The following is a 27,863-nucleotide window of genomic DNA, read 5'->3' on the forward strand; positions in this document are numbered from 1 at the left end:
TCTTTTCAGCTTTGTATGAGTTTAATCATCTGGATTGCGGTAAGCCAATTAACTAACAAGTGTTCAAATAGACTACCACTTTTTATTGTTCCATTTAATTATTTTCATTGTATAGCGTTAGCACTAAAGCTGGGTGAAATTTTTTTGGCTAAACCTTTTTTGCCGAACAATGCAGGTTCAGATCAGCCAAAACATTTCACGAATTTGTGTTGATTGTGACAAATTGTTTTGGTTGAAACTCCTCCCATCAGTCCTCCAAAAAAATTTCTGAAAAAATAAAAATGTTTTGTTTTGACATTTAACTAATCAAACTATTTTCATTTTTTCTATTCAAAATTTCTTTGTTTCTAAGTATGCTTCAATTTTATTTTTCTTTAAAAACTCATAAATTAAGTGTTTCATTTCATTCAGAACATTTTGTTCAACCCCAGTTTTTTTTGTTTGTTTTTTGTTTTTGTTTTTTTTCAGCTTCTGTTGGTTCACCAACAATTTGTGGGGGGAATTGCTTTGGTTGGCCTGAAGCGAATTTGTTTTTTAATATTTTTGGATCAGCTAGCAAACCAACAGATCAGTTATTTGTGCAGCTCTAATTAGCAGTGAGACTTTGCAGTAAATTTATTTCAACATATGTACTAAAATAGTCAACAAATATAGAAAGTAATTGATGTTCCTTTGAATTTCCTTGTTTGGATTCTGCAAAAACATAATTTTCCACACATTTTGGAAAAACCACAGGTAGGTTTAAATTTTTCATAAGGAGAACAGTTCACAATTTAAAATACTAAACCCTTTTTCCTTAATGGAGTTTTCTCCCTCCTAACTTCATGTTTGTTCAGTGGAATTATGTAAACTATAATCAAATATACAAAAATATATAATTGAATCAGAGTTTCCTGTGTGGAGATGTTTCAAAACAAAACAAAAGCCTTCAAGTCGTGGTATCCTGTAAATACTTCAAAGGGATTCCCACCAAAATGTTCCCCCTTGGCTTGTTACAAATTCAGTGTATCCTGTGGGCATGTGCTAACAGATATGAGAGATGGGGACTGGAGTGTCTCTTTTCTTTTTCTTTCCCATTTAAACCAAATACCTTCTGGTAACCATTCCCTAACTAATCAAAGTTTAAAATCTAGTTAATTGAAGATGTTTATATTTTTTGTTCCTAAAAATTATACTGACTATATTGACACAGCATGGGTTTTCCCTTGTACCGGGATTGAAGATCTACCCCCAATAGACTGAAGATCTTGCCACTGTCCTGGTCTGACCATCTCTTCTACCAGCAGATATCAGCTCTTCTCATCCAAAAGTTGGACCATTCAGGTAACTTGGAGTATCATTGAATTTATACTATATAAAACTTTACAAAGAGATTCAGTCCCACACAGGAACAATTTTTTGTAGGTAAAAATGTCACAAAATTAGTCTGGCATCCTCACAGGTGATTAGGGCAAGAAATAGGAGCACTTATCCTCAAAGAGAAATATTTCCACCCTCAGTGGAAGCCAGCATTTGCATCTTGCATATAACCCTGGAAGGGCCTAAAATTCTGGATTTTAGCATTGTGACTTTTCATATACAGAAAAAGTATTTGAAGTCATTTTTATGTCTCCCTCTAATCCTGTACAGTAGCACCGTTGGTAGCTTAAAACGTTCGGCTTTACAAACAGTGTCCTTTGGTGCACACTGGTGCCTCTCCTCTCCTCATGCGCTGCACTGAGAGTTTAAGGGGTGGGGCAGACCAACCACCTCTCCAGTTCCTCCTTACTGGTGCATGGCCTGCATTGGAACCGAATCTAAATATTTAAATTTTATCTTTAATGTAGCTAGTGTAAATAGTTTTAATAATATAAGTCATGTTTAATTGGATTTCCTACCCCCAGGGAACTCTTCTGACTCCCTTTATGGGAATTAGATTATGCCCAGAACACTGGGCTTGTAAAATTGTCTCATCAATCCCTTCTCGTTCTTGTCAGCGACAGCCACCAGCACTGCCTTTTCGGCCTTAGGAAAGTGCATATGTCGACCAGGTGAAATATTTGTTGTTGCTTCCCTAGCCATGCCCAGCCTGTGCAGGACTTCTTGCTTAAAAACCACCTAATGGAAAAGACTGTGAGACGCCAGGCAGACCCAGCCTGGGGGACCCTCTCCCTGCCCTGGTACATTGCCCAGAGTCAGTGAGGTGCACTCCTCCTACCACATGGCTGAGTTAGGAGCAAGGGAAATCAAATCTCTAGAGTTCATCAGGAGAGCAGGAAATGTTCTCAGGAACACAAGAGCAGATCCCCCTGTAAGTCCACTCCAAAGAAGACATGTCCAGGTACAATCCTCCATGCCCAGCCCCCAAAGATTTAGAATGTCCTAAGTCACAGAACCATGATAAAAAGAGGAGGGCTTTATCAGAACCAGACTCTGCACCATCAGTAACAATGGCAGCAATACCACCTAGGTTGAAAGACCGAGAACTGCTGGGCTATGGGATAAGTTCATCTACCATCCTGTCTGTTAGCTGCAGCTTTGGTCCGACAGAACTGTTGAGACTGCTGGATCTGACGTGGAAATCAGAGGAACCATCATTGCCTCCTGCAACGGAGATGTCCACACAGGCGATCAAGAGCTTCCTGGAACCACCCTGTACGCAGACACACACCCCTTGGGACTAATGGTACCCCATGCCTTGGGGTTTCCACGATGCACCTTTGATCCATCCTACTGGGGCTAGTGGGCCCCATACATGATACCCATGGTTGGTGAGATCTAATAAGAAATCATTCCACTCCTCCCCTCCAAGAGAGCAGCCAGACCTTATATAAGACTACAAGCTGGATCCACTGGTTCCACCTGTACTGGCAAGGCTATCCTTAGTTCCCAATGAGGAGTTACCCCAGCTTTTCCATCCCCTCCAGATTATTACAAGCCATTTCAAAAGCTGCTAAGCAGGGTGGTGGAGGAGCTCTTGATCTCCCTGATAGAGGTCCAGGATACACAGCACAAGCTCCCAGATATCCTGCAACTCGCAGGGTTCAGCCCGATAGCACTCCCAATGATTGAAGCCATACCAGAGCCAGTAAGAGCCATATGCCATAGACCGGAACATGCGCCCTTACCCCAGAGGGCTGAGGTGTGTAACTTTGTCCCGGTTAAGGGAGTGGAGTTTCTATTTACCACACCAAATTCCCTGGTGGTTAAGGCTGCCACAGAAAGATCTAGGCAGCAATATCCACGAGCCAAACCCCCCCACAAGGAAGCCAAGCATCTGGATCTGGTGAGAGACGGTATAAACATCTAGTAGCCTCCAGTTCAGAATATATAATGATCAAGTGCTGTCGGCTAAGCATGATTTTCTGAATTATTCAAAGTTCTTAGATTTTAAGTGCAAATTACTTCATCAAGATGGGCTCTATTTCAGGCCCTTATTTGATGAAAGCAAGTTCGGGGCCAAAACTGCATTAAAATTTACTGCTGATGCAATGGACACTGCGTCAAGGGCAACACTGACATGGTTACACTTATGGTTTCTCAGGGAGGTGCAGAATGCAATGGAGACCAACCTTTTCAACTAAAAGACTTCGGAGTCTTTGCATTCACTAAAGGACTCCAGGACAGCCCTCGCTCCCTGGGTATATAAACACCAGCTCCAAAGAGGAAATACCACAAACATCCCTACAAACCCAGGCCTATACCTCAACTATTTTAGCATCAGCAATCCTATGAACTGTCTCGTAAAGGACAGAGAGTACAAAAGCGGTAATACCCTGCACCTTCCACGTCAACCACATGAACCCGGATTCCCCCCCAGCCAAAGATACTTTTGATGGGATGCTTAGGAGTAGCAAACCATTGTTAATGACCTCTCCACCCAATGCTCAAATATCCTTTGGTGGCTGTCTAGCACTCTTTCCCTCAATTGAAGTGCAATAACAGTGGACAAGTGAGTGCTGGAAATCATCCATTCTAGCTATGCCATCGAGTTTCTTTCCCTTCCCAATCCCTATTCAGGGACCATTCTCACAAGGAGATCCTCTGCCAGGAGGTAGAATCTCTCTTCCAATGGTTATACTGGCATCAGTACCATCCCTGGAAAAGAACACATGGTTCACCGCTCCTAATGTTAAATATGCATACTTTCACTTGCGCATTCACCCTGCTCACAGAAGATTCCTCAGGTTTATGGTGGGTCATGACCACTATCAATACAGGACACAGGATGCTTCCATTCAGTCTAGCAACTGCACCTAAGGTCTTCACAAAAGTTTCTAGTAGTAGCAGCGCCATTCAGATGAAGCTTCTTCACCATCTTTAGATGACTGGCTTCTCATTGGCAGGACACATCTAGAAGCCCTCACGTCAACATTTTAGCTGCTTCAGCTTCTATCATCTCTAGGAGTCTGTGTGAATTTGGAAAAGTCTATCTTGACCCCAGTGCAGACCATAGAATTTATATGTCTCAATGGAAAGATTTAGACCATGACCAGCCTGCTAGACCAAGTTTTGTGCATTAGTTGGGATTTGCCTTTCTGCCTTGGGGCACGTGGTGCTGTGTGCTTATGTGACACTGTTTGCCAGACTCCACCTCTGTTGCCTGGAGGTTTGGCTCCAAAAAGTATATATAGACCAAGCAAACCTGGTATGAACACCATAGTGACAATCCCTACCAGGGTGAGGACCTCAATAACTTGGGGAAGAGATCCAGGTCAAATGTGTGTGGCTGTTCCTTTCTTATCTCACACGCCTGACCACATGATAATTATGGGTGCCTCCCTGACAGACTGGGGAACGCACATGGATAGTCACACAGCACAGAGCGGTTGGACTCTTTGAGATACCAGAATGCACGTCAATCTTCCAGAACTCAGGGCAGTCCAAGATGCTTGCAGAGCTTCTGCATCATTCGTTCAGTTTCACTGTGTACTCATAATGTCAGATGTTACAACTGTATTCTACATAAATAAACCAGGAGGAATGAAATCCATCTCCCTGTGTATAGAAGCGGTTATCTTATGGAACTGGTGTATCAAGAACCATATCACACTATTGTCAGTGTACCATCTAGGAATCCAGAATTTGCTGGCATTTAGTCATCGATCACAATGAGTTACACAACTCAGTAATGAACAGCATTTTCACTCAATGGGAACCCCCCACTTGGTACATGTTTGCCTTGACAAACAGGAAATGCAAAATGTAATGATGTAATGCTTCAGGTGAGCTCAAGGAAAGTACTCCAGAGGCGAAGCTCCCCTACTACCTTGGAACTATGCCTTCAGTCTCCTCCCACTATTACCTTGGGGTCTATGGAAGATTCAACAAGACAGGGCACAAGCCATCCTCATTGCCACTGGGTGGCCCAAGCAGTTCTGGTTTCCAAGGCTCCTACAAATGTCATTCTGTCCACCAATCAGCATTTGGTCCTTCCAGAATCTCTTGACCCAGAAGAATGGCAGTGTCAAGCACCCAAACCCTGAGGCATTTACCACATGGTTTGAATTTGGAAGCTCATCAAGCCTAGAATCTTCCTGCTCTGAAGCCACAGAGACTATTCTTAATAATATCAGAAAGGATTCCACCAGAAGATGTTACCTAGCCAATTAAAAATGTTTCTTTATCTGGGCCTAGCAAAATCATGTATCTTCAGAGACCTTGGATATTCTTGCTCTTTTAGTTTACCGTCTTACTCTCAAGGCAATGGGTCTTTCCCTTAGCTTGCTGTGGGCTCACCTGGTGGCAATCAGTGCATCATCTGTCATCAATGGTTATTTGATCTTCTCTCAACCAGTAAGAGAGAGATTCTTGAAAGGTCTGATCAGATCCTTTCAACCAAAAACCCGCACTTAGGACCTTTTACTTTCAACACTCACTAACTCAACCTTTTTAATAGCTAGCTATGTGGTCTGCATCTTACCGGTCGATGAAAGTTGCCTGCCTTATTGCCATCACCTTGACCAGAAAAGTGGGTAAACTTGGGAAAATTTGCTATGGCCTGGTCCACACTAAGCCCCCAGTTCGAACTAAGATACGCAACTTCAGCTACGTGAATAACGTAGCTGAAGTCAAAGTATCTTAGTTCGAACTTAAAGGTACTTACCGCAGGTCCACACGCGGCAGGCAGGCTCCCCCGTTGACTCTGCCCACTCCTCTCGCAGAGCAGGATTACCGGCGTCGACGGTGAGCACTTCCGGGATCGATTTATCACGTCTAGACAAGGCGCAATAAATCGATCCCAGAAGATCGATTGCTGGCCGCCGAACCAGTGGGTAAGTATAAACTTACCCTATGACTACACCCAAAATACACTCCTACGATAGTTTCAAAATTTCATCAGTCAGTTCATTTACCTGTTTTGGGTTTTTTTTTTTTTTTTTTTTTCCCAAAGCCCTATCCCTCTGGCAAGGAGAGGAGACGTCATTCCCTTGATGAGGATTGGCATTTTATCTGCTAAGAATGAAACCCATCAGAAAGTCCCCTAGACTGTTTGATGCAGAATGAGTCTGAGGTCAAGTTACATTTTCTCAGAGGATCTCTGAGTGGATCTCTAGCTGGATCCTACTCTATCAGTTGGGCACACGCTACAAAGGCACGAGGGGCTTCAGTGGCATCACTGCAAGAGGTACTCCTGCTCGATATTTGCAGGGCAGCCACGTGATGTTCTAGCCGCATAGTCATGAGACATTATTCCATGGTCCAAGCCTTCTCTGCTGACACATCGTCTGGGCAGCAGTTCTACAAGCAGCCATACCACCTGCATCCTCACTCCGTCGTCCTCTCTGAGTACTGCTTGTCAGTGGAATACACGCAAGGACCAGCACTTGAAGAAGAAAAGAAAGTTACTTACCCTATTGCAACTGGAGTTCTTCTTTGAGTGCTTGTTCATGTCCATTCCAATCAGGTGTGTGCGCACACATGCATGTGCACAGTAGCCAGAAGATTTTCTCATAGCAGTATCCATCGGGTCAGCCTGGGCACCCCTGGAGTCGCGCCTTTATGGCGTTCAATATAGAGCCCTGCCAACCTGACACCTCCTTAGTTCCTTCCGCTAGTGACGGTTAGCTTGAACTTCCCCATGCTCTTGTCTCGGCAAGCACATTTAGCAGTATATATACATAGTTTTCATTAGCTTTATAGTGTTAATTAAATAGTTAGTAGTCCTTATTGTTAAATTAAGTTTCCTTTGGGGTGGGGGGTTTTCCTCCTATGCTCTTTTGACGCCGGGGTCTCCGGGCTTCAAAGCCTGCGAAGCCTGCAGGCAAGTGAATGCCCAGAAGCGATCCCTCGTGTTTGAAGTGTTTAGGAGAGAGCCATCAGAACGATCATTGTGCCATCTGCAAGACCTTTTGGCCCACGACATTAAAGGATAGAGATCAGTGCCTGAAGGTGCTGTTAATGGAGGCTGCACTCTGTCCCCAGTCCAACCATGGGTCGACAGACCCTGCACTGAGTACCTCTGCCTTGGTGTGGAGCGCTATGGCACTGTCAGTATGAGCACCGGGGGCAAGTAAGGACTCATGGCACCATCCCGGTTCCACTCGTGACTCACATGCCGCACGCAGGCACCGTTCTCAATCACCGGTGCCACAGAAGAGGAAGAGGCTGGAGAGGGGTCGTTCTCCCCCTGCTAGGTCTAAGGAGCCAGCTGTTGTGAGTCCCAAGTTAGGCCACGCTACTTCCGCTCCACCACTGGTGACTGTCACATTGACTGACTCCTGCCCGCGTGGAAGGGCGGTTGAGTCCAGATCCTCCTCGTTCACCAAGGCCCAGCCGGGAGCTGTGCCTCCCTTCGACTCCAGAGGCATTTGAGGCAGCCCAAGAACTGCTCCATCTCACAGCACCGTTCTCCCTTGCTAAATGAGGCAGGTTACCGGCACCAGTTGCTCCCCGTGCACCTTCCAGGGGAAAGCCCGCCATGATGCCCCGCCGATCTCCAACCCCGGCGCACCACTCTCCAGCACCGGAACAGACCCAGCAGCCGCACCGGTCCCTAAGCCCTGGGCGTGAATGGTCAGCACCTGGAAGTACTGCTCCTCCATGGTCCTCTTTTTCAGACACATCGGAGTCGGACTCCTGTCGGTCTTGTAGGAGCAGGAGCAGACGGTCCGCGTCAACACAGGACCGGTACCCTTACCCGGCACTGTGGCCCGTGCAATAGCAGCTTCTTGCGCAGTGGCCCTTTGGATTCCCTGGGCTTTTCATCAAAGCCAAAGTCAGAGTCAAGGGTCACATTGCAGGGTTATGTCGGTGGCTGCGGTGCTGTTCGTATCTCCTCCAGCATTGTTGGCATCAGCAGGATCTGGGGTAGCCCCATTGCCACCCGGCACGTCCATCCTGACGCCGCCGGCACCGGTCCCAGTTGTTTTAGCTCCAGTGTCTCCGACACCAACAACGGCTTTGGCACCAACTGCAATTCCAGCATTGACGATGGCCTCAGCACCGATGACACTTTTGGCACTGGCGGCGGTGTATGGAATCCCGACACCGAGGGGCGTGACACCATGCGGGTTGGCACCAGCCCAAGAAATCCAGGTGCCACAGGACCCCTTGCGTGCAGAAGGAAGGGAGCAGCCACCCCTTACGGGAGTCTCTTCCTCATCCTCACCGGACGAGGCGCTGCCAGGCACAGCTACGGCCCCAGTACTGGAGGACAGCAGGGTGCTATAGCAATTGCTGCAGCAGGTTGCCCAGGGCCTGGTCATTCAGGCAGAGGAGGTAGTGGAGGACACAGATCCAATGGTAGACATTCTTGCCCCCTCTGGACCTGCACATATTGCCCTGCCTCTTATAAAAGACCAACTCTGACACTACAAAAACTTTGTGGCAGACCCCAGCTGCGTTGTCCCTTACGGCTAAGCGCAACGAAAGACACTACTTTGTGCTGTCCTGGGGCTACGAGCATTTGTATACCCCCACCAAATTCTCTTGTGGTTGATGCTGCCAACCAACATGAATGCTAGGGCTCCAGGGACTCTCCCTGAAGAATCGGGAGGCATAAGAACATAAGAATGGCCGTACTTGGTCAGACCAAAGGTCCATCTAGCCCAGTATCCTGTCTACTGACAGTGGCCAATGCCAGGTGCCCTAGAGGGAGTGAACCTAACAGGTAATGATCAAGTGATCTCTCTCCTGCCATCAATCTCCACCCTCTGACAAACAGTCTAGGGACACCATTCCCTAGATGCAACCTTTATGGGAGAAAGGTCTATTCCACTGGCAGATTGCAGCTCCGCATCTTTAATCAGCAGGCCATTGTCAGCAGGTACTGCTATAACACATGTGGGACAGTGGCGAAGTTTGTGGAACTGATGTTGCAGGACTCCCGCGCTGAGTTTTTGGCTCTGGTGGAGGAGGGGAAGCTCATTTCACGAGCTTCGCTACAAACCGCACTGGACGGAGCGGCTATCCGCATAATGGCTATGGGCATAGCCATGAGAAGGGTCTCCTGGCTCCAGGTCTTAGGCCTGCCGTATGAAGTCGAGCAGACTATTCAGGATCTCCCATTCGAGGGTTCAGCTCTTTTCTGAGAAAACAGACAAAAGGCTACATAGCCTAAAGGACCCAAGAGCCACTCTCAAATCATTGGGCCTCCATACTCCCGCTACACAGCGGAAGCATTTTAGACCGCAACCTCCTCCACGCTTCTACCAGCAGAACTATCAGGCCGGTTCCCGGAGGAGGAGCGGTAGTGGCAGGAAAAAGCCTCACCCATCCTCAGGCCAGGCTCTGGCCAATCCAAACCACCTTCCAGTCCCAAACTGGCCTTTTGAAGGTGCAGTTGAGGACGGTGCCCCAGAATAAAAACTGGATCTACCCCACCTTACCTTTTTCGTCCCAACTGTCCCCTTTCTACCGTGCGTGGTCCCGTATCACTTTGAATCGCTGGGTGCTCTGTACGGTAGAGAGGGGGATACTCCATCCAATTCTGTGCCCTCCCACCCCTCTTCCCCGTCCCTCTTCAGGGACCCCTCCCCCGAGCAATTCCTTATACTGGAGGTGCACTCACTCCTTTTGCTAGGGGCTGGGGAAGAGGTTCCTCAGGAACAGAAGGGCATGGTTTTCTATTCTCAGTATTTCCTAATACTGAAAGCCAAGGGTGGGCTCAGGCCCATACTAGACCTGCGAGAACTCGACAAATTTGTGAAGATGCTCAAGCTCCGCATGGTCTCTCTGGCCTCCATCTTCCCTTCATTGGATCCAGGAGACTGTATGCCACCCTCGACTTGGAGGATGCATACTTTCACATAACGATAACTCAGTCCCACAGAAAATACCTCAGGTTTGTGGTGAACAACACCCACTGTGAGTTCACAGTACTCCTGTTCTGCCTGTCGGACACTTCAAGTATTCACCAAGTGCATGGAAGTCGTGGCCACATTCCTCCACAGGCGACAAGTACAGGTCGACGACTAGCTGATCAAAGGCTGATCCAGGACTCAAGCCTTCATAAGAGCTTCTTTCGACAAACTGGGTCTGCTACTGAACAAGGGGAAATCAAAGCTGTCCCTGGTTCAGAGGATAGGATTTGTGGGGGTAATACTGGACTTGACACACGCCAGGGCATTTCTTCCAGAAGTGAGATTTCAAGCCCTGGGTGACGTTATTCGAGGTCTCAGACAATTCCACAGCACGGAACTGCCTGAAACTTCTTGAACATATGGCAGCTTGTACCTATGTAGTACAGACTCACACTTTGACCTCTTCAGTCATGGCTGGTGTCAGTGTATCGGCCAGCCCAGGACAATTTGGACAGGATTGTACCCCTGCCTCGTCCGGTACTCGACTTCCTCCTGTGGTGTCTCGACCCGCAGGTAGTATGTGCAGGGATCCCTTTCACCACTCTTCAGACATCCCTCTCGCTAGTGACAGATGCGTCAGACTTGGGCTGGGGCCACATTTGGGAGACCTGAGAACACAAGACATTCCAATACCCAGCCTCCTACCCCTCTGTTGGCGTAGCCGTGAAGAAGGAACTGAGAATGTGGCGGGTCGGCAAGGCTCTATATTGAGCGCCATAAAGGCACGACTCCTAGGCCGACCCGACGGATGCTGCTATAGGAAAATCTTCCAGCTACCGTGCATGTGCGTGCGCGCACACCTACTTGGAATGGACATGAACAACACATCTCGAAGAACAACAGTTACGAGAAGACGAGTAACCATTTTTTCTTCGAGATGTGCAGGCCTTATCTGTATTCCACTACCTGTCCTCCTTCCCCACTGCTTCACATAATGACTAGATTTGACTAGAGAAGGATCAGTCTGCCCCGTCCCACCCCTTATACCCTCCGTATAGAGCATGAGGAGAGTAGGGATGCAGGTGCAGACCAACTACTTGTAAGAATTTTCCGGTCTTAGGTCAGTGCAGCGTAGGAATACCCACAGTGGAATACAGATAGGGACCAGACATCTCGAAGAACTCCAGTTACAACAAGGTAATTAACGTCCCTTTTCCATTATAACTTTATAAATATATATATTTTTTTATAACCCTAATTTTGACTCTATTCATGAGGTTGGGACTCTTCATATGTACTCTTAAAGCAAGAGGAAGATTTTGGGGGCAAGAATTTTAAATCAATCTGACAAGCTAATTTTGAATCATGACCGCTGAAAAATTGAAATGATTTGGAGAGAGGGGGTGGGGGAGGAATTGACTCTAGGCCTCATGTCAGTCTGTCATTCTGAGGCTATGTAGTCCAAGGAAAAGTATAGCAGGCGTATTCCATATTAAAATATTTTTGTTAAAGACTGTTGGGGAGACCCAAAAAAGATATGTGACGTTTACAATATATCAATGGTCAAAGCAGAGCCAGAGGATGGATTGATTGACAGGATCCAGTCACTGCTTTTGCAAGTTGTTTCTTGACTAATTTGAGATCAAGACAGGACGAGCTGGATAGTTAGAGGGGCTGAAGGTAGTAGAAGTTTTTTCACAACTAGCATGTTGAGGTAAAGATCCAGGTCCTCAAAGCATTAGGTGTTTAATTTCTTTTGGGAATGGGAGTTAGGTATCTAAATAATTTTGAGGATCTAGGCCAAGATACCTTTTTCACTAGCCATCGCTCCTCAAAGGGCATGAAAACTTTCTGCGATAGGGGAATTCTGCCCTGTCTCATGCTGGAAGCACTAGACTCAGCTGAATGAAAAGGTTGTAGTGGATGTATTTTTAAAGGGAGAATTTTATCACCTTTTGATAATTAGTTGGCCATAATGTGGGTATTTTAAAGTATTGGCTACTTTGGAGCAAGGCTCTCCAACTGGGAGGGACAGTGGTCTATCCCGCTATGTTCAGTGTTGTGTAAATTGTTGAGATTAAAGTTAATGTCTTAAACCTTTAAAAAATTATTTTACCAGATGTAGTATATGTATATTTTAAGTGTTTAAAATTATGTTTTTTAGGTATTATATGTCTGTACAGGTTCAGCTGCAATGTGATGTGATCAATATCCCATGTCCTAAACAGTCGTTTCAGGCCTGAATACAATACAATCTAGGCTCCCACTATTTGTAGATGAGATAAATAATAGCAGCTGAGAAACAAAGTAAATACATTAAAGTTATATCAAATTATTATTTATTTAACAGGGAGAACTCAAAGGAAGGAACAGAGCTTATGTCCTGGGATTCTTAGGTGAGATTCCATATACAGCATACTGATGCTCAGTTGTCTTTAAGTATAAGATTATTACAACTAGAAAGGGAGTCGCCCATCTTGTCCTATTGTCTTATGATTAAGTGAACAACATAGTTTTTTCTTTAACTATTGAAGTGTGTTTGCATGAGAGAGAGACAGAGCGCAAGAGCAAGTTGAAATAGTCAAATTAGAGCAACAGAAGTGTTGAGTGTCGTTCCTGGGTTCCTCACCAGAAAGGAATGGTTGCAATCTGCTGGTTAGCTAGAGGTACACCTCTACCTCGATATAACGCTGTCCTCAGGAGCCAAAAAATCTTACCGCGTTATAGGTGAAACTGCGTTATATTGAACTTGCTTTGATCCACCGGAATCCCGCCCCCCCGGAGCACTGCTTTGCCGCGTTATATTCGAATTCGTGTTATATCAGGTCGCGTTATAGCGAGGTAGTGGTGTGCAAGAAAGTATCTCTTCTTGTGTGACTTAAATACTTTTGCAAAAATAAAATATGGAAATATTAAGTATATAAAAACTGTCAAAATGTGATGAAGCAAATAGTTTGCAATCTAGTAGGCTCTTATGTTCTCAGTGCCTCAAATTTCTACTTTTGAGTAGAACAGTGACCCCTAGTAGGAGATGTTAAAGTAAACAAACAAAACCACTGTATCAAAACTGTCAAAAGTAGGGAATGGGTTATTACTTTAGCTGAAACATTACATAGCTAATAAAACTTTCAATTGTTTAAATTTCTGCACAGATTATAACATTCACTTGCAAATACACACTCCGTGATTCATAATGTATGTAGCCATTTTACCACAGTGAGCATATAATTAATTGCATTTAACACAGTGCAGTTTAAAAATACCAAAAATAGATTATTGATCTTCATCAAAACATTGACACAATTAAAATAACTAATTTAGGATTTTGTATAGTCTGTCTCATCTACCAAAAATTAGATTTAAAGTATGGAATTTTAATGGAACATTGAGTGGACAGATACTGTCCATCAGTTTAGAGAGCTGAATTTTGCATCTCAAGCTAATCCCCAAATCTCTTTATCTTAAATGTCTTGGAGTTTCACCACTTTCTTCATGTGTTAAAGTTTAAAAAATAAAGCATAAAACCATTTTTTGTAGTGGGAAACGGTTCAGTCCTTCAGACATTATATACAAGCAATTTTCCGCTTGGCAGGTCAATATTAAAGAACCCTCAGCGATCATCCTTAGTTATTCTGTCATTCTCCCAGTGGCAGCTGGGCTAGCAGTGGGGTCTGTCAGTACTACTTGCTGCAGAAGTAGTAAGGCTGCTGCAGATAACCTCTTGGGTTATTCTGTGGGAGTGTAGCCAGACTATTTTATGAATATGCTTTACAAGATAAGTTTTAATTTCATCATCTAGATGTACTTTTACATTTAGTCCTGCAGTTTATTTTCTACATATCCCCATAATAAGGTGCATAAATGGTGCCAAACATTGTATGGTCTGCAGCACTGCATATAGACTGTAATGGGATATATGCATCAAATAAATTTTGAGAAATTGGCCTGATGGCAGAAAGTATGCCAAACAGCCTATCTTCAGAAAAGTAAAACATGTTTCATAACAGCTGAAATGAAATACAAAGTGGCAGGACAAACTTCTAGTTACAGAAAATGAAATCAGGACTAGGATTTAACAAATAATGAACACTTGCATTGTGACTAGGTAGCAACGAAGAAAAAGTTCTAAAACTGTTTTTGTTAAATCCTACTTGCAACAAAATTTTAAAACATGGTTAATGAATACACTTTTCAGCAAGAGAGCTTACCTCAGGAGGGAGTGGTTCTCAATGTTATCAGAACAATCATTTCATTTGCAAATTGAGTTCCTACTGCCTATGAAATGCAAATATTAGAATGGGGTGGCGGGCTGGTAGGGCAAGTGCTGATTGTGATACTCCTTTGTGTGGACTCTCATATGAGGCAAAGGTGATGGTTGGAGGAATTAAGGTGTGGTGCTTAGACCCATGGTTTGAGGAAGCTTCTCCTGTTTTTTGATAGTGCACTGGACTGTTGGACCCTGAGGTGATGGCTTGGTGACCCTACTTTTCTCCTATTTCTAGGTTAATTTTTTAAAAGTTGGGGTCGTTGCTTTACCTGTACCTGTTGGTGGCTGACTTATTCCTGGCTGTGCCTGGTAAAAGGAAATCGGTTTAGAAGCAGGCTTGTGCAACTCTATCCGACAGATGAATGCGTTACCTAGATTCTTTGTCTTCCCAGGATTCTGATCAATATATAGGGTATGGTCAGATTTCCATCATATGGGAAATCAAGCTACTGAACATTTCATTGCTTTAAAAAATAATCTAAAACTAAAAATAAGGGTTTGGAGCATGTGCACTTTAGCTAAACAGCTTTTTAGAAACTGGGAGACAATTTTTATTTTAATGTGAGCACTTTAATATTGTCATCTGACCTCCCAGGCTCACAGCCCACTTCCCTCACCTCCAACGGCAGGCTCTGTCATTGCCCAGCTCTGGCCAGCAGAGCAGACAGTGCTGCTGCTCTCCCAGCGCTACCCTCCACCAGCTCCCGCCATCTGCCCGTGAACGGACACGGGGACAGCATCTGGCTCACCTCTCTTCTGAGTTGCTTGTTGGATGTGCAGACATATTCGCTGGGCAGCAAAGGTTGGGGACATAAGGGGGACCCCAAGCCCAGTAGAACAGGGACAGGCACAGACCTGGGGAAGGGTGGGAAGTAAATGGAAAGACCACATGGAGAAGAGTGGGAAGGAGCCAGGAGAGAATAGGCTCCCAGGGTGGGGTGGGAATTCTGCAGCAGAAGGAGCAGAGTGGGATTCTGGAAGGAGAAAAGGGAGTGCTGGAATTGAGCTAGGAGGAAAAAACAGAAGAGAGAAAAGAGCGAAATCCAAGAGCTGAGTTTCTCTTAAAATTCATTTATGGAAATGAAAAGGCCAAAGTATTCCAGAAATTACATGGATAGATTGCTTCTGTAGGATGAGATGGAGGCACTGGCAGACCAAGTTGTGAATGGGGGTGAACAGCGCAATCCCACAGTTCACTGTATGGAAAGGAAATACACTGCTCTTGTTTGCTGCTTATTTTTACTCTGCTGATTGTGGGCATTCTGGATATTTGTATGTAACCCTTGTGTACTACTGGAGAGTTCAGTTGTTTTTGCCGGGGTTAGTGTGCGCACTTACTGCTAGTCCAAAAAAATGCTCAGCTGTTCGACTTAGTCTAGTATTCCAAATAAGTACCAGGTGGGCATTCACTATTTTGGGGATAAACTTTTTGCTATACATTGTTTTAAAATTCAGGATCCATGTTGTCACTCCTAATAGAAGTACTATTCACTAAACATCTTTATCTTTCAAGAAACAAAAATAGGGAAAATTTAAGCTTTTTAAAAAAAAACACACAAAAAGGAGTTGTGAACAGTTTGACTAGCAAGGGAACATGGATAATGTGCAATCCAGGCATGTCAAAAAGTTGTTGGTGATATACAGTACTTATGCTTTCTGCTAATTCAAGAATTGCAGATGGTATTCTTAACAAACTGTCAGTGAGTATCACACAACAAATATGGTGACGTTTTTCGAATAAAATTTTATATGACACTATCCAAAGTAGCACACTGTGTAAAGTGAGCTCTGCTGTAAAGCTGTACTCTGCCCTGTGTCATAACACTAAGGTGAGGCAATGCTATTGGCCATGTATATGCTTCATGTGTGCCTATTAATATCATGTTTGCTCATTCAAGAAAGGAAACTTATAAATATGCAGATGGGGTTGCTTTAAAATGTCACTTTTTTATTGTACTTTATTGATTAAATGATGTAAATTTAAAAGTGATTTGTGTTTATCTCATAAGTTTTTTTTGGCAGTTAACCATATTCAGAGAACCTTAATATTACATGATAAATGAAATGTCGAATATTATAATCAAAGGTGGAAAGAGCCAAAGTAGAAAAGACAAAAGTCCATATTCCCGTTTCCCACGCTCATGGTATTTGAACAATGGCTTGAGTACTTCCTACACCTTTAACTGTTAACAATATTGGCATATGGTCAATACACAACAATGTTTTATGTCTGAATAGAAGACACTTCTACTAAGTAAGACAATAGATAGTAACTCTGCTTCAGTAAACAGCATATACAAGCATGGTATTTTTGCCACCAGAACTAAGAAATTTTGTTTAAATGAATTTTTGTTTCGCAAATTTTAAATGATGTAAGTAAGGGAAAAACTAAAAACTTGGTGACACGATAATTTTTCTTGGCCATGTACTGTAATTTAAAATGGGCTTCATAATAAATATAAAGTTAAATCTGGAAAACAATTATCCCAGTGTTGCATCTAAACGTTTGTGATCTTTTTTAATAAACTCCACAGCTATAGAATTAACTAAAAAGTTAAATAAGTGAAAAATGGCAAAAGAATGTCAATTTATTTTTAATATGTACTTCCTTTTTATCTACTGTTGTTTCCTGTACATGGACAAAATACATATTAGCTGTTTTAAAATTCATGTTTTAACATATTAGCTGTTTTAAAATTCATGTTTTAATAAAAATAGTTCTGTAAAAATATAACAACTTTGAGTGAATTATATGCATTTAAAATACACAGTACTTAGTTAGTTATCAGGAGGACTGTCAGTTAATTGCAGTTAACTCATGTGACTAACTCAAAAAAATTAATCGTGATTAATCACACTGTTAAACAATAGAATACCAATTGAAATTTATTAAATATTTTTGGATATCTTTCTACATTTTCAAATATATTGATTTCAGTTACAACACAGAATACAAAGTATACAGTGCTCACTTTATATTATATTTTTATTACAAATATTTGCACAGTAAAATGATAAACAAAAGTAGTAGTTTTCAATTCACCTCATACAAGTACTGGAGTGCAATCTCTTTATCATGAAAGTGCAAGTTACAAATGTAGGGTTTTTTTTGTTACATAGCTGCACTCAAAACCAAACAAATGTAAAACTTTAGAGCCTACAAGTCCGCTCAGTCCTACTTCTTGTTCAGCCAATCGCTAAGAGAAACCAGTTTGTTTACATTTATGGGAGATAATGCTGCCCACTTCTTAATTACAATGTTATTTGAAAGGGAGAACAGATGTTCGCATGGCACTGTTGTAGCTGGCGTTGCAAGATATTTACGTGCCAGATGCGCTAAATATTCATATGCCTCTTCATGCTTCGGCCATTGTTCCAGAGGACATACTTCCATGCTGATGATGCTCATTAAAAAAATAATGCGTTAATTAAATTTGTGACTGAACTCCTTGGGGGAGAATTGTATGTCCCCTGCTGTTTTACCCACATTCTGCCAAATATTTAATGTTCTTGCAGTCTAAGATCATGATCCAGCACATGTTGTTCATTTTAAGAACACTTTCACTGCACAATTGACAAAATGCAAAGAAAATACCAATGTGAAATTTTTAAGATAGCTTCAGCACTCGACCTAAGATTTAAGAATCTAAAGTGCCTTCCAAAATCTGAGAGGGATGAGGTGTGGAACATACTTTCAGAAATCTTAAAAGAGCAACACTCTCTGGTGCAGAAACTACAGAACCCAAACCACCAAAAAAGAAAATCAACCTTCTGCTGGTGGCATCTGACTCAGATGATAAATATGAACATGTCGGTCTGCACTGCTATGGATCGTTACCAAGCAGAACCTGTCATCAGCATGAACGTATGTCCTCTGGAATGGTGGTTGAAGCAGCAAGGGATATATGAATCTTCAGCGCATCTGGTATGTAAATATCTTGTAACACTGGCTACAACAGTGCCATACAAATGCCTGTTCTCACTTTCAGGTGATATTGTAAACAAGAAGCAGGCAGCATTATCTTCTGCAAATGTAAACAAACCTGTTTATCTGAACGATTGGCTGAACAAGAAATAGGACTGAGTGGACTTGTGAGCTCTAAAGTTTTATTTACATTGTTTTATTTTTGAACACAGGGGTTTTTTTGTACATAATTATACATTTGTTAGTTCAACTTTCATGATATAGAGATTTCACTACAGTACTTGTATTAGGTGAATTGAAAAATATGATTTCTTTTGTTTTTTACAGTGCAAATATTTGTAATAAAAATAAATATAAAGTGAGCACTGTACACTTTGTATTCTGTTGCAATTGAAATCTATATATTTGAAAATGTAGAAAACATCCAAAAATGTTTAAATAAAAAGTATTCTATTATTTAATTGCGTGATTAATCGTGATTACTTTTTTTAATCGCTTGACAGCTCTAGTTATCAGTTATGGTTCTGTTATTGGACAGTCTCATTAATTGTCCATTTTTTAAATAAAAATACATATAAAACTATAGTAATATGATGAGGAGTGTTAATAAAAACAAAGGAATTCAGAGAGAGAATGATAGATTTTTATTCATAGCTCCATCTCTTGTGGATTCTGTATTATAAGTGTGGCTGCATATTTGCAGAGACTTCTGCAAATAAAGAACAAATGAAGACTAAGGAAAGTTTCTTTCTTTAACTTTGAATTTTCTAATAATTCTTGTTTTAATCCAAACTATCAATTAGTTTGGTGGGAGTTTTTTTAACCTCTGAATTATTTTTACATTTCTGCTGTTTGTATCACTATGGGGAAGAGCATTCAAATAGATCACAGATTGGCTTTTGTAATCCTGAAAGACTTTTAAATGTTATTGCTATAAACATGTCAACATCTCATATTTAATAGAGAGTTTTGGTAATTTTGCATATTTTTGTTGTTTTTTTTAAGGTGTCTCCTCTCTGCATGAAGTATTCAACAGAGTGTTGCAAAAGTCTGGATGTACTATGGAGCCTCCAAAATATTTTTTACTGTAAGTTTTGAATATTTTCTGTTAACTCTCTTGCACTATTTACTGTGGTGTCTAGAAGTATTTAGTCTATTTATGCAAATTTGACAATCTGTAAGAGAATTGTTTTGTTTAGTAGTTTTTAAAGGTTCCATTTACGGTAGCATCTGGGCACAGTTTATATAGGTAAAAACAATACCATACAATAGCATCTCCAAAATGAGAAAAATATACTTTGACTATATAACAATGAACCCAGCAGCAGCAGTAGTCTATGAGGAGATTCCAAGAACAGCATTAATGGAACACTTTGCTTCTCTGGGGTCAGCTTTGGCATGTATCTTGTAGGACTGAATTTCAGGGGTGACATTCTGCTACTAGGAATGCCTTGTACCTGCAGACTTTACAATAGAGATTTGATAGCCTAAGCTTTCCTTCCAAATGCTTTTATCATTGGTAGGCACTGGGGGAAGAAAGGATACCAATGCTAATGACCACTAGGAATCAGGAAGGGAAATTTCTTTATAGCAGTGCATGGTTGGATACATGCATAATCACGGTGGGAGTTACTCCCTGTCAAGCTTCGGGGTAGTGCTGGAGGCAGACTAGCAGAGCAAACAAACTTATTCCTAGAGCTTTAAAAATTAGTTTAGCATAAAATAAACTGGCAGTAAATCATGGTTTTAAGAGTTTTGTATCCATAGACCACTGACACCACTCATTTAGTAATCAGAAATGTTTGTCCAAATAAAAAAAACTACATAATCTCGTAGTATGTGTATTCTTGTTCTGGAGCAGACTAAAAAAGGACTTGATTAGTTGTCACTCTGCCTCTAATTATCTTGCATCTCAGTCATATCTCCTGTATCCTATTCCAAGCAAATTGCTTTCGGGTGTGTGTGTGCGCGTGCAATATTTAGCTGTTGTATGGTGCTTTTCATCTATAGAGCTTAAAGTGCTTTGCAAAGAAACTCTCTCTAATGTAACTGGAGCAAGGTCGTGCAGCAGGTCAGTGTCAGAACTGGAGAGATTTGGCTCCACGCATTTAGAAGATTTGCAGACACACTAGGTAGAGCTTGCAAGTTTCTTGAATCAGACTCTTTGGTCTGGTCTACACTATGAGTTTAGGTTGAATTTAGCAGCGTTAAATCGAATTAACCCTGCACCCGTCCACACAACGAAGCCATTTACTTCAACATAAAGGGCTCTTAAAATCGATTTCTGTACTCCTCTCCGACGAGGGGAGTAGCGCTGAAATCAACATTGCTGGTTCGAATTAGGGTTAGTGTGGACAAAATTCAATGGTATTGGCCTCCGGGAGCTATACCACAGTGGACAGCAATCTGAGCTCGGATGAACTGGCCAGGTAGATAGGAAAAGCCCCGCGAACTTTTGAATTGCATTTCCTGTTTGCCCAGTGTGGAGAGCACAGGTGACCACGCATAGCTCATCAGCACAGGTAACCATGCAGTCCGAGACCCGAAAAAGAGCACCAGCATGGACCATACGGGAGGTACTGGATCTGATCGCTATATGGGGAGAGGATTCCGTGCTAGCAGAACTAGTTCCAAAAGACGAAATGCCAGAACATTTGAAAAAATCTCCAAGGGCGTGATGGAGAGAGGCCACAATAGGGACTCACTACAGTGCCGCGTGAAAGTTAAGGAGCTCAGACAAGCCTACCAGAAAACCAAAGAAGCAAACGGAAGGTCCGGGTCAGAGCCACAGACGTGCCTCTTCTATGCTGAGCTGCATGCAATTCTAGGGGGGGCCACCACCACTACCCCACCCCTGAGCAGGGATTCCGAGGAGGGGGTACTCTCGGCCATGCCTGAGGATTCTGCGGACGGGGAAAATGAGGAGGAGGATGAGGACGAGCTTGCGGAGAGCACACAGCACTCCGTTCTCCGCAACAGCCAGAATCTTTTTCTCAGCCTGACTGAAGTATCATCCCAAACCTCCCAAGGCGGTATCCCAGACAGACCATGAACCCATGGAAGGGACCTCTGGTGAGTGTATCTTTGTAAATATAAAACATGGTTTAAAAGCAAGCGTTTTTTAATGATTAATTTGCCCTGCGGACTTGGGATGCATTCGCGGCCAGTACAGCTACTGGAAAAGTCTGTTAACGTGTCTGGGGATGGAGCGGAAATCCTCCAGGGACATCTCCATGAAGCTCCTGGAGGTAGTCCAAAAGCCTTTGCAGAAGGTTTCTGGGCAGTGCAGCCTTATTCTGTCCTCCATGGTAGGACACTTGACCACGCCATGCTAGTAGCAAGTAATCTGGTATCATTGCATGACAAAGCCTGGCACCATATGGTCCCGGTGTTTGCTGGCATTCAAGCAACATCTGTTCTTTATCTCGCTGTGTTATCCTCAGGAGAGTGATATCGTTCATGGTAACCTGGTTGAAATACGGGATCTTAATTAAGGGGACAGAGGTGGCCATTCCTACTGGGCTGTTTGCCTGTGTCTGAAAAGAAATCCTTCCCTGCAGTTAGCCAAGTGGGGGGGAGGGGGAGTCATTGGCGCTGAGCTTTTCACGTTTGGCTAGTAGGAGTGTGGGGAGGGGTAAAGCGATCATCCCAGAGAATTGGATTGGGGGGAGGAGGGGTTAGTTTGGTTTCTGCTGCTGCATGTTAACAGGAAAACCACAGCACTCAACGGGCTTTGCTTGGTATGTGGGAAAGGAAGGCACTGCTTTTATGAAGGTTGCAGAGGCCGAAAGACAATGGCTTACCATGGCCGCATGCAAGCCGAATTCTGTTGCCCGGACCTGCGTCTGTGATCTCTAACACCAAAACTGCAGGCACTCAAGATGCAAAATGCGACCTTGTACCGAAATCACATGTGCTATGTAATGTGAATAGTGTTGTTCACCGTGAAAGAGTATAAGCATTGTTCTGTAAAATGTATCTTTTTAAATACTTCTCTCCCTTTTTTCCCTTCCTCTCTCAGCTGCAAATTTTTCAAGCCTCCCTCCTCTGTCCCGAAGGCTATCTCAGATAAGGCAGCGAAAAAAACGGACGTGAGATGAAATGTTCTTGGAAATCATGCAATCGACCCGCGATGAAAGAGCTCATCCGAATGAGTGGAAGGACAAGGTCTCACAGTACAGGAAAGATGCCAGGAGGGACCAACGTGAGGACAGGAGAGACGTTCGAGATGAGAGGTGGCGGGATGCAACGCTGGGGCTGCTGCGTGAGGAAACGGACAAGCTCCGATGTCTGGTGGAGCTTCAGGAATGGCAGCAGGATCGCAGAGTGCCGCTACAGCCCCCGTATAACCGCCCTCCCCAAGTTCCTTAGCCTCCTCACCCAGACGTGTAAGAACGTGGTGGGGGAGGCTCCATGCACCCTGCCACTCCACCCCAGTGGACAGCCCAAGCAAAAGGCTGTCATTATTTTGAACTTTTTTAGTGGCCTTTTCCTTCCCTCCTATCCTCCTCTCAAACCCCACCCAGGCTACCTTGTCAGTTCTCTCCCTATGTTTATAATCAATTAATAAAAAATACATGATTTTTAAACGATAGTGTCTTTATTTCCTTTGAAAGCAAGCTGTGATCGAAGGGGGGAGGATGGGTTACTTACAGGGAATGAGTCAATCAATGGGGTGGGTTCTCATCAAGGAGAAATAAACAGAACTTTCACACCATAGCCTGGCCAGTCATGAAACTGGTTTTCAAAGCTTCTCTGATGCGCCGTGCTTCATGGTGTGCTCTTCTAATCGCCCTGGTGTCTGGCTGCATGTAATCAGTGGCCAGGCGATTTGCCTCAACCTCCCACCCCGCCATAAAGGTCTCCCCCTTACTCTCACAGAGATTGTGGAACACACAGCAAGCAGCAATAACAATGGGAATATTGGTTTGGCTGAGGTCTGAGCGAGTCAGTAACGTGCGCCAGCGACCCTTTAAACGTCCAAAGGCACATTCTACCACCATTCTGTACTTGCTCAGCCTGAAGTTGAACAGCTCCTGACTCCTGTCCAGGCTGCCTGTGTCTGGCTTCATGAGCCATGGCATTAAGGGGTAGGCTGGGTCCCCAAGGATAACTATTGGCATTTCAACATCCCCAATGGTTACTTTCTGGTCTGGGAAGTAAATCCCTTGGTGCAGCCGTTTAAACAGATTAGCGTCATGAACCCTTCCCGGCCATCCCACGCTGATTTTGGTGAAACATCCCTTGTGATCCACCATTGCTTGCAGCACCATTGAAAAGTACCCCTTGCGGTTTATATACTGGCTGCCATGGTGCTCCGGTGCCAAGATAGGGATATGGGTTCCATCTATCACCCCACTACAGTTAGGGAATCCCATTGCAGCAAAGCCATCTACTATGACATGCAAATTTCCCAGAATCACTATCTTTGGTAGCAGCAGCTCAGTGATTGCTTTGGCTACTTGCATCACAGCAGCCCCCACAGTAGATTTGCCCACTCCAAATTGGTTACTGACGGACCGGTAGCTGTCTGGCGTTGCAAGCTTCCACAGGGCTATCGCCACTTGCTTCTCAACTGTGAGGGCTGCTCTCATCTTGGTATTCTGGCGCTTCAGCGCAGGGGAAAGCAAGTCACAAAGTTCCATGAAAGTGCCCTTACACATGCGAAAGTTTCGCAGCCACTGGGAATCGTCCCACACCTGCAACACTATGCGGTCCCATCAGTCTGTGCTTGTTTCCCAGGCCCAGAGTCAGTGTTCCACGGCTGGAACCTGCCCCATTAACAACATGATCCCCAAAGCGCCGGGGCCCGTGGTTTAAGAGAATTCTGTGTCCATGTCCTCATCACTCTCGTCCCCGCGCTGCCGTAGCCGCCGCCTCCTCGCCTAGTTTCTCAGGTCCTGGTTCAGCAGAAACTGCATGATAATGCGTGAGGTGTTTACAATGTTCATGACTGCTGACTTGAGCTGAGCGGGCTCTATGCTTGCCATGGTATGACGTCTGCACAGTTCACCCAGGAAAAAAGGCACGAAACGGTTGTCTGCCAGTGCTTTCACAGAGGGAGGATGTACCCAGAACCACCTGCAACAATGTTTTTTGCCCCATCAGGCATTTGGGGATCTCAACCCAGAATTCCAATGGGCGGGGGAGACTGCAGGAACTATGGGATAGCTACCCACAGTGCAACGCTCCAGAAGTCGAACCGCCGAATTAATGTGCTTAGTGTGGCTTTATACAATCGGTTGCCCAAAATCAAATTCTGTAAATTCGGAGTAATCCCGTAGTGTTGACATACCCTTTGTCTCACCGAGTTTGTAATCTCTTGAAATAAAATGTATTCATATACACGCAACATTAAGCCCTGAAAAATGTATCTGTAAAGCATCTATATTTCTTAAAGCAGATAATTGGGAGTACTGTGATATACCCATAGAGATGATACTCCCTGAACAACAACAGATGGAAAGGAGTTTGAGAACTAGAGGCACATAAACATTGATTTTGCAGGATAAAAACATCTTGTTCTCTATGTGTCATACAATTTACTAGAGGTATAGAGCAAGAGAAATGTTTTACCATCCACATCCAGCGTGGTTGGTTGGGAAAAAAATCACCCATTGCAGTGGAATCTTTGAAGAGAAATAACTAAGATTTGTTTGTTTTTTGCTGCTTTGCCTGGTGGGATTTTGCTTTTTGAAAAATTACTACACAAAAATGGCATATTAACTTCTCATTCTCAAAGAAAAACAGTGCTGCTCTTGCCAAACAGCAAGTAGAATGGGAACCAGCAGCTTCTTCTTTGTTGTGTTTCACATTCTCAAGTAGTTCAGCCAGTACACAGCATCATCAGCTGCAAGGTATCAGCAGTATTCAAATGTGCAAGTAAATGGTTGCAACTTGTAAACAAAGACAACTCTGGTTCCCCATGCAAATAACATTAATGGTGGCTAGATTTCATATGTCCCAGATATGTTCTATGTTGTTGCGGCAGTGGCTAGGGATCCACATCAGTGATCAGCCTTTCTACTAGATCCTGCCCCAAGACACTTCCTGCCCCAGTGGCATCCTTTTGACAAAATCCTCAGTGTCCCCATGCACAGGAGAGGAGCTGTTTTGTTTACATAACGTCCCCTTGTCTCAACTGTCATATCCTCCCTTTCCAGCTCCCATCCAGTGTTAGGGGGGTTAATGATGATCCCTTTTTGAGAGGGCTTTTGGAGTCAGCAAAAGGAGCCTACTGTTGTAAATAGAAGGCACAGGACCTTAAGGTGGGTGGTTCTGACCAGCCAAGATTTACTGCTTTTGAGGATGAATTGCATGTGGCTGCACTACTCAGGGAAAACATGGGCTCCTGTGATAGGATAATTTGAATTACTTACATGACTACTTCTTTTGGGGGAAATGTGGCCCTTAAAACTGCAAGTCAATAAATCCTACATGCTTTAAAATGTATAATACACCTTTCACGGTAGCCATAGCTGTGTGTGTGTATATATATATATATACACACACACAGCTGTACATCTCTATATATATATACACACAGTGCTCTCTCATCATAGACATAGATCTGTGTGTGTGTATATAATATCTGTAGATGCAACTACATACCTATATAGACATAGCAATCTTTTCTATCTAGAGATACACTGTGCATGTCTACAGTGCTAGATGTAGATAGAGATCTCTGGCTGTAGTTGGCTATCTAGGGTTTCAGCAAGCTATATCTTTAGATAGCCATCTTTGTCTATGCCTATAGAGAGCTACGGATAGAGATGTTAGGTATAGATACATATAGATTGTAGCTATATCACTATGGCAATAGATATTTGTACATAGCTATGTATATAGATTTAGCTATAGATCTAGCAGATTGAGTTGTCAAATGATAACTCAAGTCCCAAGGCATACTTTCTACAAAATTTATAATAGTCCTGTAAAAAGGGGTGAACATAAGGGTACAGACTGTCACAATGTGGTTATGTGGGGGGAGGGATAGCTCAGTGGTTTGAGCATTGGCCTGCTAAACCCAGGGTTGTGAGTTCAATCTTTGAGGGGGCCACTTAAGGCTCTGGGGCAAAATCTGTACTTGGTCCTGCTAGTGAAGGCATGGGGCTGGACTACAATGACCTTTCAGGGTCCCTTCCAGCTCTATGAGATATATAGGGAGATATACCTCATTCCCCCCCCCATCTAAAGCATTCTTCTTTTACTTGTGAGCTGCCTGTTGAATTGCTTCTGAGGTAGTTGAGCCAGAGAAGACTAAAATAATGCCAGCGAAGATAGTTAGCCATACCTATTTTTTAAAATGAAGTTATTTTCCCCTCCTGTTGACTCAAAGTAACTGTTTTTATAGCTCCCCAGAGGTGTTTTTTTGTCTTTTAAACAAGAAGCCATTTTATTCAGGCTTTCATTTTACTAACCCTATGGTACTGGCTGTTTTGCTTCACTTACAAAAAACAGGAGACTTTTATGCCATGGCCATTAGGCAGACCACATTTTGACAATCAATTTCCCACCTTTTCATATGAATATCTTCTAGCATCACTACTTACTCTGGAAATTCCTTTACTTTGGCAGAGAAGAAGCCCTGTGAATGTCATATTTGCATAATAACTAAATGAGAATTTTTTTTAAATGGTGTAAATGTCAGTGTTTAATAATTTGCAGAAAGCTGTTTTGTCAGACATTCTTTAATTAACTTAGACCCTATTTCTACTCTCCCTGCTTGGCCCCATAATTGCTTATGGCTAACATATGCATTAGATGTCAGAGTTTGACACCAGTGTCTGATCCTCCTCCCCGTTAAGATCAGTGACAGAATGCCCATTGGGTTCAGAAGGGCAGAAACAAGCTCTAAATAGGAAAGTTGCTTTAGAATGAAGGAAATATTTGAGTTCTAGCAAATTAAAGCTTCAGTGAGTCTGTAGTTGCGATACCATAGGTAATGTCAATGGGCAGTTTGCCTGAGTAAGGATGAATGGATTAGTCCCTACTGAATGGTCAAGTTTTGAAGTTGCCTTCAATGTTTTTGAGAAATTTTTGCCCCACCTGACAGTCTTTAGTTGTATTTTGTGACTTTGGGGTGGAGAGGGGACAGTAACTGTTTGATATTCTCAAAATTAAAAATATTGATAATTTCTTTGTGCTTACGCTGGTGGTGCAAAGGGCCATAAACCAGCAGCAGATTATAAAGTAAGCATAGCTTTATGCCTGGCTCTCTCCCCTGAGTGTCCTTCACCATACTCTGCCTCCTCCCCTTAGATTCTGCATGGAGGATTTGGGGTCTAGTAACAGTGTTAAATAAAAATGTAGCATGAAGTAGCCTAGCCGATTAGAGCAATTAATGTATCTAAAGAATTAAACAATAGGTATTAGATGTTTTCTAAAGCAGATGGGCGCATGGCTGTAAGGTTTTGTTAACAGGAAATTAAACTTGCACACAATA

The 27,863-nt window shown here is 43.3% G+C and overlaps 1 long non-coding RNA gene across 2 annotated transcripts; it reads left to right on the forward strand.

Annotated features, from left to right (window-relative positions):
• The first annotated feature begins 6 nt into the window (after positions 1-6).
• On the forward strand, positions 7-20,150 carry LOC128843483 (uncharacterized). Of its 2 annotated transcripts, XR_008446273.1 has the most exons (4): positions 7-39; positions 1,193-1,323; positions 12,574-12,619; positions 19,421-20,150. It is a non-coding gene; the product is annotated as an uncharacterized LOC128843483 (long non-coding RNA). The 2 variants fall into 2 exon arrangements; XR_008446272.1 differs by lacking the exon at positions 7-39 and having other exon boundaries at positions 813-1,323.
• Positions 20,151-27,863: the final 7,713 nt, after the last annotated feature.

Source organism: Malaclemys terrapin, chromosome 9 (genome assembly GCF_027887155.1).
Source record: "Malaclemys terrapin pileata isolate rMalTer1 chromosome 9, rMalTer1.hap1, whole genome shotgun sequence".
In the NCBI taxonomy this organism is placed as follows: Eukaryota; Metazoa; Chordata; order Testudines; family Emydidae; genus Malaclemys; species Malaclemys terrapin.